Raw genomic sequence first — 18,481 nt, 5'->3', positions numbered from 1 at the left:
ATGAAATTATCATGAATCTAGACAACAGATATAAACCAGAGCTAATACTGTAGAGGTACAATGCTAAATGTGTCCATTAAAGTAATCCTATATAATAATCCTATATAATAAAGAGGTAATATGCAAATTGACCATCACTCCAACACACAAGATGGCCGCCCCCATGTGGTCAAAGATGGCCACCCCCATGTGGATACGAGATGGCCACCACAAGGTGGCTGTCAGGGGAGGGCAGTTAGGGGTGACTAGGCTGTCAGGGGAAGGCAGTTAGGGGTGACCAGGCTGTCAGGGGAGAGCAGTTAGGGGCAATTGGGCCAGCAGGGGATCAGTTAGGCATCGATCAGTCTGGCAGGGGAGTGGTTAGGGGGTGATCAGGCTTGCAGGCAGAAGCAGTTAGGGGCAATCAAGCAGGCAGGCAGGAGAGTGGTTGGGAGACAGCAGTCCTGGATTGTGAGAGGGATGTCCTAGATTGGAGAGGGTGCAGGCTGGGCTGAGGGACACACACACCCCATGCACTAATTTCATGCACCGGGCCTCTAGTAAATAAATAAAAGTGCCACTAGCTTCCCTTTTTAAGGGCTAGAGAAAAATTAAATTGTTAGGTGACCCCCTTTGTATCAACTGGGGCTGAGCTGATTCCCCTAGAGGACAAAGTGGGCTTGTGTTGTTATGGTGATTATCACATAGATAAGTTAAGACCTTATTAGCTCCCCAAGTCATTAAAGGCCCCACAGCCATTAGTCCAGCCGCGGGTCCATGTTTAACAGTGACTAGTGTGGACACCTTACCTACTGGAAACCTGGGTACTTGGACCTGCTCTTCTTGGAGCCCATACTCCACACTAAAAGCAGAGATCTCACTCATTCAGGAATTTAGAATCAACTGGCCATCCTAGTTGTTTGTTTTCCTTAGGCTGTGGGAGTGGAAACTAAATAGAGAGAGAAAGAGTCAATTTAGTTCAGGATGATAATTCATTGTGCCACAGTCTCCCCTGTAGAATATAAGACATATAAAAGCAAGGAGCTCATTCTCTTGTTTATTTTTAAGGATCCCTACTAACTGTAATAGTCTCTGGCTTGTAAAATTGCTCAATAAATATTTGTTAAACATATAGTTAGCCATGGATCCACACATGAACAAACATATAGTGATTTCCATTCTAGTCAAGACTAGCTATTTACCAGCCCTCAATCCAAAATTTTAAGAGCTGTCTTCAAAATTACCTTTTCCCTGTTTATTGTATTTCTTCCTCGGTCAGTGCAAGGTGTTAGAGGAGAAAGGTTCTCTGTGGTCCTGTTCATCAAAGAATTAGGTTAGAGGTGCAGCCTGAATCCAAAACTCCCCTGTAGAAAAGCTCATCATGATTTTGATAATATGAAAATGAACTATGATACTGATGCTCTTATAACTGTCATTGATAATCTAGACTAGACCTCAGCAGCCCTTCATTGTGGATTCATGATAACAACCTTATTTTCAAGTTGATCACCATCTGCCTCGGCCACTGGAAATTCTGAATATGCTTGAACTTGATTTACCAATGCAACTTCTTATGTTATTTCTTTTCTAGACAAGTAAGTTAGAGTATGTAAATATAAATCTCGGTGCCAGTAAACCTTCTATGAACTTGATGATAGTTTTCTTTCTGCCCAGGTAACATGAGGAACCTCTTAAAGGGAATTGTGATGGGCAGGTGTTACTGCTGCCTGCCTTCCTGCTGATGCATGCCTGTCCCCACTTGGCCCACCATAGCCATCTGGATTCATTTCCATGAGACATGTTAGCCATTCTTATCCTGTCTAATAAAGACAGAATATGCAAATTGACTGTAACTCCACGACAAAGATGGCAGTGCCCACAGCCAATAAGGAGGGAATATGCAAATTGACGTGACAAGGAGAGAGGCCAAAGGCAGCTCTGGCTGGAGCAAAGGTGGTGCTGGCAGCCAGGGGAAGGAAGGCCTATCCTTGCACAAATCTTCGTGCATCAGGCCTCTAGTAACAATAATAATAGCCATGGCTTTTCATAACACAACTTGCCAAAATATATTACAAGTGTTTTCCATGTTAATTCCCTCAGTCCTCTCAAAAAACAATGTCAACAAGTGATTTCCAAAAGAGCATACTCTTTTTACCCATTCCTGTTGCTTTGAATGTGGGTTCCTATTCTAGTCAAGGACATTTACCACTTTGTGAGGTTTATAGGAAAGTACATTTACTTCCTACCAGATCGATGAAAAGCTCAGCTAATGGCTTTCCCGGCCTCCCTTGCCACATTGGTGTGCCAGGTACTCCATGCAGCACACATTCCCCAGATATTAAACTGGAGACTAGTGACAGAATAACAAGAGCCATAGGAATCATCCCAGGTGGAGTGGCAGCTACAATCAGCTTAATTGCACACTGTCTCCTTGTAGCAGACTAGTACCCCGGCCCTCTGCAGGGATGGTGTGGGTGTCCTAACCAGGAGCACTAAACAGGTTGCCTTTGTGTTTCCCTTGGCTCCACCCCAATGGGGTGAAATTGATGCTCTAGGTTCTGAGTGATTTCCCAGCTACATGACACTATTTAGTGAGTTATCTTTAATCAGCCTCAATATATTTCTGTCTCTTGCAACTATACTCTCCTATTACCTTAGCTCAACAGAGATATTTAAAATGAATACCCGATTAATAAAATCAGTTAGTTTGATACTGTATTGGTTGCATGTTGTGCTGAGCCTGGTGGGAATAGGATACTGATTACCCAGTTCCTTGGGGCCTGATTGAGCTGTAGATGAGTTGACGTGTTGATAGTTTACTTCTATACAGTATATGAACTACAAGGAGGAATAAAGTATTCCAAGATCCACTGGGCAGTGGAGGGCGGGGGAAGACTATGTTCTCCAGGAGTTTTCTGGGAAGCTGACTTGCAGTAGGAAACTGATCTGTCTGGTATAGTTTTGGCTTCAGAGTGAGGATGGGGTCCCAGGCTGTCTGCTGCGAGAGTTTAGTGGTCTTCTTTCTGTTTGGGTGGAGCAGATTGAGGAAGGCTTAGCCGAGGCCACAGAGGCCAGTGATTCATGATAATTCCTAAGATGCAACCGGATTGCAGTTGTCTGAATGAAGGCTTGGCATTGTTTGGAAGCTCTGCCTCTGAGTGTGCTCCCATGTGTGCTACTAGTAAATTCCCACTTAACACATCTCATGCTGTGCTCTTGTCTTCGCTCAGAAAGACAGAACCCACATGTAACACAGCTGTGAAATGTGCAAGACATTTACCACTAAGTGTGCAAAAGCCTGTGCATGATAGCAGCCATCGTACAGCCTGTGAGGATAGAACCTCACTCCCTTAAGATACTTAGTTTTGTATTTTTCAGACAATGCTGATGGAATAAAAAGCCTTGCAGATAGGAGTTTCAGATTTCTGGCCTAAGATTACATTCCACAGGGTACCTGGAACATTTATAAAAAGAATGACTAAATCCAGTGGTAAGTCAGGAAGTTCAGTCTGATGGTGGACTTTAAGTAAACATGGGAACAAAATCACTCAAGTTCCTCCTTTTAAGCAACATATAGAATTACCTGTGGGCTACTCTGGCGCTGTGCTATGCTTAAGTAACTGGTCTTGCTTAAACACCTTGATTTACACTAAGAAGTGAGGCATGAGTCTACCAATTCCTTGTCATCTCCTAAGCATGTTGGAATTTCTGCCACTACCCACCCATATCTTCCCTCAGACTTCGACAGTAAAGGTAAAGGCAACAGGAAGTGGTTCCACAAACTCACAGCTCAACTCTCAGGTTCTTCCCTTTCTTTTTAAAAATATATTTTTATTGATTTCAGAGAGGAAGGGAGAGAGAGATAGAAACCTCAATGATGAGAGAGAATCATTGATAGGCTGCCTCCTGCACACACACACACACACCCCACCCTCACTGGGAATTGGGCCTGCAACCGGGCATGTGCCCTCGACTGGAATTGAACCTGGGACCCTTCAGTCTGCAGGCCGACTCTATCCACTGAACCCAGCTAGGGTTCAGGTTTTTCCCTTTCAATCCTCTTCCAAGTTTTTATCCCTCATTCAGAAATTTCACACATGTTTTTCTTCTGCAGGAAAGGAAACCTTTCTGCTACTATTCTTATTTCTCTAGACTCTGTTTTAGGAAACAGAGTTTATTAAACTTTAATTTAGAAGTCCAGGCCAAACTTGTTGGAAATAAATGTGTGTGTGTGTGTGTGTGTGTGTGTGTGTGTGTGTATGTGTGTGTGTTTTAATATTGCAAATGTATAGTTCTTGCTATCAAAATCCAAACTGAATATAGAACTCAGAGCCAGTAGTTTCACATGGTTTTCTAATTGGATTCCTTTGGAATTCTCTGCTCCCTGGGGCAATAAGGCTGCACCAAGCTTAATTATTAATGGCCTAAGGATTGCAAAAAGAACGCATTTGCTACAAAGGAAAAATAGACTGTGCTTTAATTCAGAATATTATATTGCTGCAAAAAAATGTAAAAAATATATCAAACATGCTCATTCTTTTCTTATGCAATGAAGAAACTTTATCCCAGGTCAACCATAAGAGAAGTGATAAAGTGGATGAAAGAAGCAACACTCTACCTATATCTGTTCTAATAAGTAATAGCATGAAAGGTGTAAGGCATTCCCAACTAAGGGCTTAGACAATTGGATATTTTTTCTCCCCATCACCGTCCATCAAATGACTGGTTCTATGATCCACAGGTTATTAGTTCCAGGCCGAACGTGCAAGTGCTCTTTAAAAAAGTGGCGCAGGAGTGGGCCTGTAGGTCTAAACATTGCTGACAAAGTCATGCTAGTCTTTCTCCACTGTGTCCGATTTCAATAATTTAAGCTATAAGCCTACTTTGTATTTAGAGTGAGAGAGAAGGAAATGTCAAGAAGGTCGCATACCTATTTGATGGCACAGAGACGTTTAAAAACATACATACATTCACACACATGTAATAACATAACTAAAGGGCAATTCATTTTTTACCTTTTCCTCTGATAACAGAGCTCAAAAAATAATGTTCTTGCTCAAGGTCCAATTGTCTACTCTTCTCCTGATTTCTGCATAATTCCATGAATGAGTCTGTTATGGAGCAATTTCTGTTCGTGGAAATGTGATTCAAGTAAACAGAACTCCAGTTATGCTTCACTAATAACTACTGAAATCTAAGCCAATAAATTAACCTTTTGACCTTACTTTTCGGCATTGAAAATCTTTTCTACAAATATGATTAGTGAAGTTCATTTCATAATTTCGCACTAGTTTAAACCTCATATAGTCAGAATGGATGAGCAAAACCAATTTAAAAGCCAGTATTTGTAAACACTGCACATTTTGCTCTATAACTGTTATGCGGAAGATGGGCTCTTGGCGTGTTTGAAACCTTCCAAATGAGTGGGTCTGTTTCACGTGTGGATCATATGAGCCAGAAGCCCCCGATTTCACAGTTAAAGGCTCTCCTGCAGCAAGTTGTCAATGCATGTTTCAATCAACATGATCTGCAGTGTTCAGCTATTCAAAGGGAAATATGGCTTGGCGTCTTTAAGGTTTGAAAGAGTCTCACCTTAAAATACAGATTTGTGCCAAGTAAACTGTCTGAACTTAGAAAACCAGTGAAATCCTAACAGGAAAATGGCAAAAATATCTTTCACCTGCTTGGCATTAGGAGTTTATGTGCATAGCATAAGAATATGACTATGATAGCACTTTAGAAATAAGCATCCTGTGTACCTCTCAGGTGTTATTAGATAAAGGAATCTTGATGTAATATTTTTTAAAGAAGGATAGCCATGTTATCTTCTGTTCATAAAGCTGCAACCTGGTCTTCCAGTCTGCAAAATGGCTAACCCCACTTTCCAGACATACAGGTACCCTTACCTGTGCAGGTGCTGACCTGTATCTGTTGTCATTATTGCAAGTACATGGCTCACAGTTTGGCATCTCAGAATCTTTTTTTTTTTCTTCACTTTCACATCTTTATCCTGGAATGTACCTTCCATCCTAGCCATAGTAACTATCCCCAGCATCTAGTAAAAGGCCAGGAAAATAGTGGGATTTCAGCAAATAGCAATGAAATGAAACATATTACTAACAACAGCTATGTTTTTATTACACCTACCTCTTGATTTTACTTGGTGTCTAGGTTCTAGAAGATGAAAATGCTTCAATCCCTTCTGAAGTAGAGTTGTGAAGAAAAGAATGGTTAAATAAATACAGATCTTTATCTGGATTGAGTCTAAAATATGTTCCTGAATTATAGGTCTAAGTGAGAGCTTTCACTATGCCCTGATTATAGTATATACTAGAAGCCCAGTGCATGAAATTCGTGCACGGGGGTGTGTGTCCCTCAGCCCACCCTGTACCCTCTCCAATCTGAGAGCCCTAGAGGGATGTCAGACTGCCTGTTTAAGCCCGATCATAGTGGACTCGGGCTTAAACAGGCAGTCAGACATCCCTCTCACAATCCAGGACTGCTGGCTCCCAACTGCTCGCCTGCCTGCCTGCCTCATTGCCCCTAACCGCTTCTGCCTGCCAGCCTGATCACCCCCTAACCACTCCCCTGCCAGACTGATCGATGCCTAACTGCTCCCCTACTGGGCCGATTGCCCCTAACTGTCCTCCTCTGCAGACCTGGTACCCCCCAACTGCTCTGCCCTGCAGGCCTGGGTCCCCCCCAACTGTCCTTCCCTGCAGGCCCAGTCACCGCCAACTTCCCTCCTCTGCCAGTCTGGTCATCCCTAACTGCCCTCCACTGCAGGCTTGATCACCCCCAACTGCCCTTCCTTGCAGGCCGGGTCCCTCTCAACTGCCCTCCCCTGCTGGCCATCTTTGATGGCCATCTTGTGTCCACATGGGGGCAGCCATCTTTGACCACATGGGGGCAGCCATCTTGTGTGTTGGAGTGATGGTCAATTTGCATATTACTCTTTTATTAGATAGAATCTTTCCAAGCCAATGTGTAAGCTACAGAAACAATCAGTGCTCTTGCTCTGTACCTTGTTCTGGGAAATTCTGTGTAATTGAAAAGGATAGCAAGAGTCTGAGGGATCCGTACACATATAATCTTCTTCCTTTGTGGAGGGTTAATCCCACTGAATGTTGAGCCAGCAAGTCTCAAACAGAATGGCTAGAGAAAGTGCCATGGAAATGACATCTCACCCTTTCTGATAATGTGCTTTCTGGGTTCATATTGAGCCTTCCAGACTATAAACCCTAATGTAAAAGTTAAAATGGACATACATTCTGTTTCCAGGTTCCTTGCTCCTGAAGAGAAGACATATAGACCAGCTCCGGGTGGCCCAATGCACTTGCCTAGACCTTTTTCAGAACTGAGTGAACTACAGGAGACAGAAGAGTATGAGACATGAGTTTTCCTCCTGGTGCAGATTGTGACAGAGGGAACACAGTTCTGAGCTGGCTGATTCTTGGTCATAGAAGAGGCATTGCTCCCTTCGGTGAGCAACTCTCTGTGTTGTGACGCTGAGCAGCAATTCTAGAAGCTCATCCTGGAGTCCTTTTCTTCAGTAATGTCCACTGTTCTCTGCATATCTCACATCCATTTCTGCTTTCTCTAGACTGGATGTTCTCTCCTGCAGCCAAGAAATGTGATCACTGTAATAATTGACAACAGAAGTGTTTTCATGTAAAAATTCTCCTAGAAATTATAACCTGGGATTGAATCACTGATATAGAGGGTGCAGAGGCAGTGGGGTATAGCTACACTTAAAGGGTAGATGGTTAGAGGCTCGTGTAACATAATTGTGAAACAGTTACCAACCCTATTCACCTGGGTTGAAATGCCAATGGATGATGATATTTTGATAGAAAAATAGATTGCTAATATAGAGTCTTATGAAGGACTTGAAGAACAATACCATCATAGTGGGTTTAACTCTTCTCAATGAGCTAGAGAGCTTAGATACAGAAATATTTAAGATACAAAAGTTTTAATTCTCAGATGACAGCACCATAAAAAATCATCAAGGATCAATGATTATTTCCAAAGATTTCTTGTCTCCTTTAACTGTGAAGCTGACTAAGCCTTGAAAAATTTCATCCACCTGCTATCATAACTTGGTGTCAAAATCTTATAAGTCTCTTACAAGAAAATTAAGGCAATGATTGGTGAAGTGCCTTGTTCTTAAAATTAGAAATAAAACGATTTGGAGAATTTCAAACCCCTACCTCATGGAACCCCCCGTATCATGAGTGGGGATTCTTTCAGTTTTTGAGGACAGCACTGGCTTCTTTGAGAACCCTGTAAATAACATATCTGAGGAAGTATAGTTATCTTAAAAGACAATGATAATTCTCATAGCCATCCACATCCATAACTAGACTTCAGGTCCAACATGCCAAGAGAAAAACCATTAAGTTTAACTGATGAGGAGAAGGCTTATGCATAAACATATTGGAAGAATGTGCATGGGGAAGAGTCTTGGAGGGAAGAAGAATAATTTATGTCAAGCTGACTTAATACCATGGGTCTCACTTTTAGTGAATTTGCTTTAATAAACTCTCAAGCACATGAAATTGTTTGCTTAGTTGAAATCTAAAATCAAGGGGCACTAATTTTAAATAAAATTGACTCCAAATGATTTGATTACAGAAATGTTGGAATAGATTTATTACATGTAACCTACTCATTCAGCCCTTATCTCTATCTTCAGCAGACACCCAGAACACTCTCTTAACCATGTGTGTTAGTTTCTAAGCACTCTCATAACAAAATGCCACACATTGGGTATCTGAAAACAACAGAAATGAGTTCATCTACAGATATGAAGCCCAAAAGTCCTCAGTCAATAAACTGGAAGCGTCATGCTCCCCCTGAAGCCTTGAAGAGAATATCATCTCTCGCCTCTTCCAGTTTCTGGAAGTCCCAGGCATCCTTTGGCTTGTAGCAGCATCACTCTAATCTCTGCTGCATCTCTCTCTCTCTCTCTCTCTCTCTCTCTCTCTCTCTCTCTCTCTCTCTCTGTGTGTGTGTGTGTGTGTGTGTGTAGGGTCTAAATTTCTGTAGTGCAAGAGTCCCTTGGAAGCCCTGGTTGTCCATAATGCTGGAATCAGAATCTGTTGCTCTTTCTTGTTCATGTATTTTTAGTAGCTTATTAACCTCATCCAATTTACTTCATGGACAGAAGTAACATTTCTGTAATTTCAATGTTACATCTATATTGCTAACCACTCCCCTTGATTCTAGGTTTATATATTCAACAGTTTACCGATATTTCTATATGAATAAACATAACATTTTTATTTTATACATTTCCATATTAAAGATAACATTTAATGAGTTTTGATAGTCTATTCTTTCTGTCCAGAAAAGCTTGTTAAACCAAGAATATTCCCCATCAGTAACTGTACATCACTCTCCTTTGTTCAGGCCATATGCCTCATTGGTTATCTAGTTCCTGTACCACTCAATATTAAAAATAAATAAATAAATAAATAAATAAATAAATAAATAAATCCTCAGAACTTGTATAAAAGCAGCTGCTCTCCTGGCTTATTAATAGCCTGCTGTTTGGTCTTCTTGGTTAGTCTTTTTCCTCTTTTCAACCTATTCCCGAGTTTACATTTTCATACAAAGTAAAAACTAGTCAATAAAATAATCTACATGATCTGACTCCATTGGATTTTGACCTCATGTATAATTCTCCATATTATTCACATCACTGTAGCTTACTGGTAGCTTTGTAAATGCTTGAATACCTCAGGCAGTCTCCATCCACTCCCTGTACTCTTCCGGGGCATCTATATCTGCATAGCTGGTTCTCTCATTTTCTTAATGTTCTGAATCAAATGCTATTGTCCATTGAAGTATTTACTTGTGGTAATATTTTAATGAATACTGCAAGAGCATTTTCTATCCTTCTTTCTTGATTTATACGTTCTCAGCACAAACACCACATATTCAGTGCATACAAGGTGTATGTGAGCTATGAATTTCTCTTAGCAAGTCCTTTTTGTTTAAATATCTAAAACTTGTATTTTGTTACTTACCACGAAGCATACTGTCTATTAGACAGGGTTATGGTATGTGATCAACCATGACAGGGACATAGATGAGTGCAATCAGAGTGTGGCAGTCATGACCTCATTCAGCACATAATGGATTTAACTATGGATGAGTATCATCACGCTTAAAATGCCATTAAGTTTCACAGCAGAAAGCAAAATAAAGTTCTCAAAATATTCCAAAATGGTCATTTCAATACTATCTTTAAAGATGACAACACTATTGTAATGAATATATTATGTCTCATAGTTATCACTCATGAGAAAATACTACTTGGACTTTAAAATTCTGATATGCTTGTTTAAAATATTTTACATTGACTATTCTTAGTTATATATAACACAGTTATTTCAAGCAAAAGTCAAAATATATGTCTCATGAAGAATGTCCTTAAATTTTACAATGAAGAATTATGGAATTAGTGGCTTTTGGCTGCATTATGTTAGAAAACAAAAAATGATGACTACAGAGTATTTGTATTCAAAGATTTATACAACTGACTATGGTATCATAAAAATCTAAACTAGTTCATTAGAAATTCACAGCCCCATTCTCTTTGCAGATATACATTTTCATTTAATCTAAGAGAGTTCATCATTTTTACATGTTTTATGCCAAAGAAGAACATGATTGCTCTTCAGTGTGTAGAGCTAACGTGCTGACACCTGAAGTCACAAATAATGCTTATGTTTTGCCTGTTCATTTTCCTTTGGATAAAAATATTGAGTCCAGGCCTAGGGATATTGGACTAAATTCCTTAAAGTCAGAAATGGACTATCCTAGAATGTAAGGTTCTCAGACTTCCAAAGCAGGACTCCCTAATTTATCCATTAAGTTAAACCTACTAGAAATGTAACTCATTTGCCTGAAAGAAAAATAGATTGGTTGAAATCTAAGTCCAACAGACTCTACTAGAAAAAAAGGATCATGTCTAGAAAACCTTTAACAGTTATCTTGCCCCATTTTCACTGGCCAGTATGGTGATAACAAGCTGTCAAATCTGGTCAGTGTGCCCTAACAGAAGACATCCTACCAACTTCCCTCTGCAAATAACTACCATTAAACAATCACTTTAATTATAGGTAAATATGTATAAAATATATATAAAATATAAAATATTAATAATAAGATATAATTAGTTATTATACTCTTTACAAAAATTGGACAAAATCATTGTTTGTTGGGACCACCAAAACACACTGTAAGGAGAACATAGGAATACCACATGTGGGTGTCAGGAAATTGGTAGGAGTTGAGAAAAGAGGAGCCTCCTGCATTCACGGAGAATGGCATTTGCTAGGACACATTGCAAACATCATCTCATAAAACTCTCAACACAAATCGTAGAAACAAGAAATATCATGTCATTCTACAAATTAGATAAATGAGAATCTGGGCAAATACATTTTCAAGTGTATTTGAGCTCTTCAACCTTCAGCCACACAACACTACTTCTTGTTAAAATATCAATTTACAGCTTAGGTGGTTTTTATCTCAAGAAGAGTGAAAGCTTCAGCTTAATTATCAGCTCCTTACCCTGGCTCCATTGTCAAACGAAAATGGGGAATCGCTATGACTGAATTTGGAATTAGCACTATTATCATGTTCTTATTCCCCCCAAAATGCAGAGGACTTATTATTCTACTTCCTAAATAAGTCATTAGTAAGTTCTCGTTCTATGTTACCACAGACTTTGGATTAGATTTTTCTCTAATAATTGTTTAGATACCACTGGCTTGAATTATATTTCTTTTTTATTTCTCATTACATTTGACTGTTACCATAAACAGAAATTTTATTTTGTGTGTTTTGCCAATGGAATAAGAAATATAAAGTGAAAAATGTTTTCTGAGTATTACGTTCTCTAATGCTTCACTCCGGCTGAGAAACCCCTATTGCTTACTCAGGGGTAATTTGCTTACAGCTTGTAGAGCACTGTGCTGGACAGTCCCTCCAGGTTGCTTGTGTCCCAGTAATTAAATATTAATATTTTAGCTCTGCTATAGTGACAGACAGCCATGAACCCTTAAAATGGAAATATTACTTCATATATGTTTGCAAAAAATTAAAACCATGTACATATAAGGATTTGAGTCTTGCATAAAAATCACTGGATACTGATAAACTTCTTTGACACTGAATTCTATTTATTTGCATGAATTCCCACCCCAGTTCTGCTACCCTAGCTCTCTGAGCAGACTTGTATTTTAATATAGGTACTGGCTCCATTATGTTAAAAGCTTCTATTTACTTACATTTATTGTCTCCTGCTTTTGAATACAAGTCCCTTTGGAGTGAAGACTATTTTACATTTCTTTGTGTCACTAACGTTTAGTCAAATACCTTGTAGTCACATTGCGAGCACTCCAAAACTATGTTACAAGATTGATTAAGTGGATGAATGAATGATTATAATACCAGGAATTAGCATTTTGTATAAAAACTATGACCTAGAAAAGCACAGTCATTGATGCTAAGCACAGGGGACATTAAACCACAACTATTATACTAGTGACATGAATTTACTGTGACTTTGATTTCACTGCTGCTTTCCTTTTGCAACTCAGTCTTACTGGACCCTTGAGCTGCCTTCATTCTTCTTATAAAGTGGCACCAGTCAAGAGAAATTCTGGAAGTTTTATTTTTCATCACTTACATCTTAGTAAAATGAATATTCATTCTGAGTCCCCTCCCCTCGTTGCCTACTACAAAGGAGAATCCACTTCTTTTCAGCCTATTTAGTGCCCTGCACTAATCCCAATTCTATGCTTTTAAAGGAAAGTTCTACTCACTCCACTCCTAAATGACAGGGTAGGATTTGAAGGGTTTAGGAGGATCCTGGACTGTTCTGATAGAGCATTGTCCCCAAGTCTGAATGTTTCATGGGCAGTGACTTAGCATCCAGGCAAGCCCAACCCCACTCCTGCAATTTGTCAAACAGCTGTCAGACAAGTTTTCCATGCAAAGGCAGATTAAGAATATATTATGCAAATAACATATTAAAATAATCTTATTTTTACTGTTGGCTTGAATTAGGGTTTCTTCTAATTGAGCATTTCTTAGCTCTTCTCTTTTTGTACTCAGATAAGATTTCTACTCTGTTTAACTCACATTGGTACTTACTACCTCTTCCCCTTAAGAGTTTCATTAGTTAGCCACTTGCTATAATTTGAGTAATATTATATTATAAATCCTAGAAAACAATTTTATCATATTTTCTGTTTCTTCCATATACAGAGAAACAAGGTAGAGATTTTGTTAAGAAAGTGGCATCCCATGGTGAAAATACAGTTCAGATCAATGAGCTCAGCAACACTTTTACATCTTGAAATTGAGTTTCCTGCAGAGTAGTTTTCCATCAGTTTTGTGCATCAGCATTAAGCTCCTTGAAAATTTCTGCAGTGTTTCAAACTCTAAAGAAGTTTTATCATTTGGGGAACTAAGTCACTCATTGATCATATTTGAAAAACAACTCAAGCCATGAACAGACATTCAAGAAATTACCCAGCCCTAGCCGGTTTGGCTCTGTAGATAAAGCATTGGCCTGTGGACCAAAAGATCCAGGGTTCCATTCTGGTCAAGATCACATACCTAGGTTGCAGGCTTCTCCCAAGCCTAGGCCCTGGTCAGGGCATATGCAGGAGGCAACCAATCTATGTGTTTGTCTCATATTGATTTTTCTCTCTGTCTTTCCCTTTCTCTTCCACTCTCCTTAAAAATAAATGAAAATATAACCTTGGGTGAGAATTAACAAAACAAAACAAAAAAAACAACAAAAAAAGAAATTACCCATTGTGGATAATTTCTGAGGGCTGAGCATGTACTTAAATTCATATCTAAAACAATTTATAACACTTTAAAATGGTTATATACTTTAAATATTTTGTATTGATATATAATATTTATTGTCTATCCTATCTAATAAAAGAGAAACATGCAAATTGACTGTACCTCCGCTACATCCACAAGCCATGCCCACCATCCAATCAGGAGAGAGTATGCAAATTAACCCAACAAATATAGCGGCGGCCATGGAGCTGGAGAAAGCAGGAGGCTTGGGTTGCCACTGGCGATGGAGAAAGCCAAGCATCCCGCTCGCCCTGGCCAACGCTGGCCTCCCCTCAAGGTTACAAAGTTTTAATTATAGAAGATAAATAAACCCCATATACCAGGGCCTCCACTTGGGTCGCCGGAGGGGTGTGGCTGGCCTGCAAACCACCACAGGCCCCTCGCCCAGGCTGCCTCACTCCCCAAGGGAACCCGCACCCTGATCTGGGACACACTTCAGGGCAAACCAGCTGCCCGCCACCCATGCACCAGGCCTCTATCCTATGTAATAAAAGAGTGATATGCAAATTGACCATCACTCCAACACACAAGATGGCTGCCCCCATGTGGAAACAAGATGTGCCGCCACAAGATGGCCATCAGGGGAAGGCAGTTGGGAGGGACCAGGCCTGCAAGGGAGGGCAGTTGTGGGCAATTAGGCCAGTGGGGGGGGGAGGGCAGTTGGGAGGGACCAGGCCTGCAAGGGAGGGCAGTTGTGGGTGATCAAGCCTGCAATGGAGGGCAGATAGGGGTGACCAGGCCAGCAGAGAAGGGAAGTTGGGAGGGACTGGGTCTGCAGGGGAGGGCAATTAAGGGTGACCAGACCTGCAGGGGAGGGCAGTTAGGGGCAATTAGGCTGGCAGGGGAGCAGTTAGGTATCAATCAGGCTGGCAGGGGAGTGGTTAGAGGGTGATCAGGCTGGCAGGCAGATGCGGTTAGGGGCGATCAGGAAGGCAGGCAGGCGAGCAGTTGGGAGCCAGCAGTCCTGGATTGTGAGAGGGATGTTCATGGTGTATTTTTACACCAATATGTTGAACATCCCTCGAGGGGTCCCAGATTGGAGAGGGTGCAGGCTGCGCTGAGGGACACACACCCCCGTGCACAAATTTCTTGCACTGGGCCTCTAGTTTTTAAATAAAAATCTTAGCTTTAAAATGATATTACATGCAAATCACTGCACTAATTGCTTTATTTATTTGGCAAGGTAGTGTGTGTGTGTGTGTGTGTGTGTGTGTGTGTGTGTGTGTGTGTTCATGTGCACATGTGTGAAGTTTATCAACAAAGGCTCAATCCTGTAGAATTACTACATGGAATATGATTTAGCAATTCATGGCAGAGGGAACCATGGAGACACTTTCATCATGGGAAATACAGGAGATGTGATGAAAAAAGTGATCATAATAGGATAATAGGGAAACTCTTCCTTCTACTCAATACAGCAAGGAGAGACATGGAAAAGTGGGCAAGGGGTGGGAACCAAAAGCAAAGAGAACAAGTAACTAACAAGGACTCACAAGGAGGTAATAGAGGAAAGACAGGTTCCAAATAGCCTACCATGAAAGATTTACATCTGCTGAGACCAAGAGCCAAAAGTGAGAAGACAAAACCAATAGAAGGTCTCCTAATGCCAATAAATAATCCATTCATTGACCCTCTGGTTGACTCAGTACAGTTTGGAAGAAACTATTGAAACCTAATACTAGTATAAACTGCATGCATTCTATCTTACTCCACATATGTGCTTGCTAGTAAAATTTTTAAATACTAGACAGGGCCCCTCTCTCCTGAGATATCAGCATAAAAGCAATGCAAAAATCATCTCATTCCCCACTGCTGACAATATAAAGAACTGAGCTTTTCATTACACAGATGAGAAAATTGAAGCTGTTAATTAGAACAGGAAATTGAACTCAACTCTCTCTGGTTCAAAGACATGCCTTTCAAAAGTGATATTTTCTGTTTAATTTTTTGGCTAGGCATGTAGCTTCACTACACTGAGCTTTAGGAAAACAGGAATTGTGCCTATGTATTAGCTTTATGGGACTAAAATAAATGAACACAGACTTAGTGGCTTACAACAAGAGAATATTATTCTCCAGTAATTCTCGAGGCCAGAAGTATAAAATCAAGGTGTCAGCAGGGCCCTGTTCCTCTAGGGGAGAATCCTTCCTTGGCTTTTCCAGCTCTTGCTGATCGGATGGGCCTTGGTATGGGTGTGTGATTCCAGTTTCTACTTCTTTCTCCGTATTGCCTCGTCACCCCTCTGTCTGTCTTCTCTCTTCTTTCTGTGCAACTCTCCCCTTGTCTTTCCCTTATGCAGTCACTATGCTCTGCCAATCCTGGATGGCTTCACCTGGAGATACTTCCTTTAGTTACATCTTCAAAGACCTTTTCCAGATATGGTTCCACACATAGATTCCAGGAGTTAGAAAGTGGACGTATATTTTTGGGGTGCCACCTTTCAGGCTATGATGCACTCACTGGGTAGTACGGGCACAGATGGAAGGGCCATTACAAACTCTCACATTGTCACTGAAATGGTAACACACTAGAGGCCTGGTGAACAAAATTTGTGCATGGGGATAGGGGGTACTTCAGCTCGGCCTGCACCCTCTCTCAATCTGGGACCCCTTGGGGCAGTCGGACATCCCTCTCGCAATCCAGGACCGTTGGCTCCTAACTGCTCTCCTGCCTGCCTACCTGATCGCCCCTAACCGCCTCTGCCTTCCTGCCTGATTGCCTCTAACCACTCTGCCTGCCTGTCTGATCACCCCTAACCACTCTGCCTGCCTGCCTGATTGCCCCTAACCACCTCTGCCTTGGCCCCCGCCACCACAGCTTCATCCAGAAGGACGTCCAGAATGATGTCCAGAAGGTCGTTTGGCTGTCCAGTCTAATTAGCATATTACTCTTTTATTATTATAGATGACAAATTCCTACTTCATCACATTGGTGTCAGGCTTGGTGTAGTTGTACCTTCAATGCCATGGTGTATTTTTACACCAATATGTAGGAGTCATAGTGACTTGATATATATTTTTATATAGTTATTACGATGAAATGTATCAGAATAACTACATCAAGATGGAGAAAACCGGTGGTTATGGAGAATTGGATTTTACTTAATTTAATGTCAAACACCCTGAAATTGTTTGCTTTGTAGAAACAATAAAACTTTTTATAATAATAAAAAGATGCTTATTATAATAGTGACATGATTATTATTAATGATGATCAGTATCATTAACATCATAATTAGTTCTTTAATCTTTATGTGTGAAGGAACTCCACAAGCATAGCACCCAATACTTCACCACAGTAATGTTTCCAGGTAGGTCTTTGCTCAGTTTCCCTTAAAATTAAGTTGGGGGGTCATGTGACTTATTTCTGCCAATGAATTCTGAAACATAAGCTACTTTATAATGTAACCTTGAAAGCAGCCTTGCACTCACTACTCCTAGCCTCCTTTCTCCTTCCCAGTGACCTCACAATTATGGCTTCCTTATTGCATCACTACTTCATGGAAAGAGACACTATTGTTAGATTTCTAGAAGAGCCAAAGATGGTGTTTTGTATTCCTCTGTTTGTGGCATGCATGACAGATACATTTTTTGTTGCTGTAAGCTACTAAGATATTGGGATTTCTTTATTGCTATATATAATCTCACCTATGTTTATTAAAGGAAATACTTCAATAGAAAACTGCTTGAAAGTATATAGGAGTAACTCACAATAGACCACTGATCCAAAGTATGTCTAGCCTATATTAACATCTCTCATTCCCATTTAGAAAGCTTTATAATTTGTATTTTTAATTGATTATGTTCCCCTTCTTTGTCCATGAGGATTAAAATCCATGAGGGCTAGATGCATTCTCATCTTGTTTACCAGTATATTCCCAACACTTTAAAAAATTCATTTATTAAAGCCACCATATGCCTTCATCATGTAAGGGGGAAAAAGGCTTGAATACCAGTTTGCAGGGTAATAAAACATACCTCTGGGAAGAACTATAGATTAACCACATTGAATTTTAAAATGCAGAAGGGCTGCAAAGTGCTGAATCTTTAATCAAAATATGCTTCTTGCAAAGGTTTGCTCTTATTAACACCAATGGGGAAATAAAATATTAACTCCTGCCAGAGAAGTGAATTATTGTGATCACAATTCAAAGGAAATGAAAACCAGGCAATACCAGTTGCACAAGCATAGGAAAAATTACTCAGGTGAATTCCAAGAATATCTGGAGGCATACAGGCATTTGGATCCTTAAAAGAAACGTGTGATGCAAACATTAAATGTTAGGAGCTGCTGTGGATTCAGACCATGACAGACAAGAGTTTTCACATGTTATTTAGACGTATTAATTACTACATGCAATAAAGACTTCTCCTTTTTTCTCCTCTGGCAAATGAACTTTTATCCTACTTTTTACATAGTCTTTCAATTAATGCTCATTATTGAGTTTTTGCAGTGTGCAGTAAGTTAGTTTCTCTTTTCACTATAATGTCACATAAAATTACAAAGTTACCAATATTGATAATACTTCAATATTTTAAATGTATCATTAACTCTCAAAAGAAAGGGTTATGGTATGCTTTTGAAAGCTACTCAAGACCTAAAT

This window comes from Cnephaeus nilssonii (assembly GCF_951640355.1).
Source record: "Cnephaeus nilssonii genome assembly, chromosome: 18".
Taxonomy (NCBI): domain Eukaryota; kingdom Metazoa; phylum Chordata; class Mammalia; order Chiroptera; family Vespertilionidae; genus Cnephaeus; species Cnephaeus nilssonii.
This window is presented reverse-complemented; position numbering follows the sequence as displayed.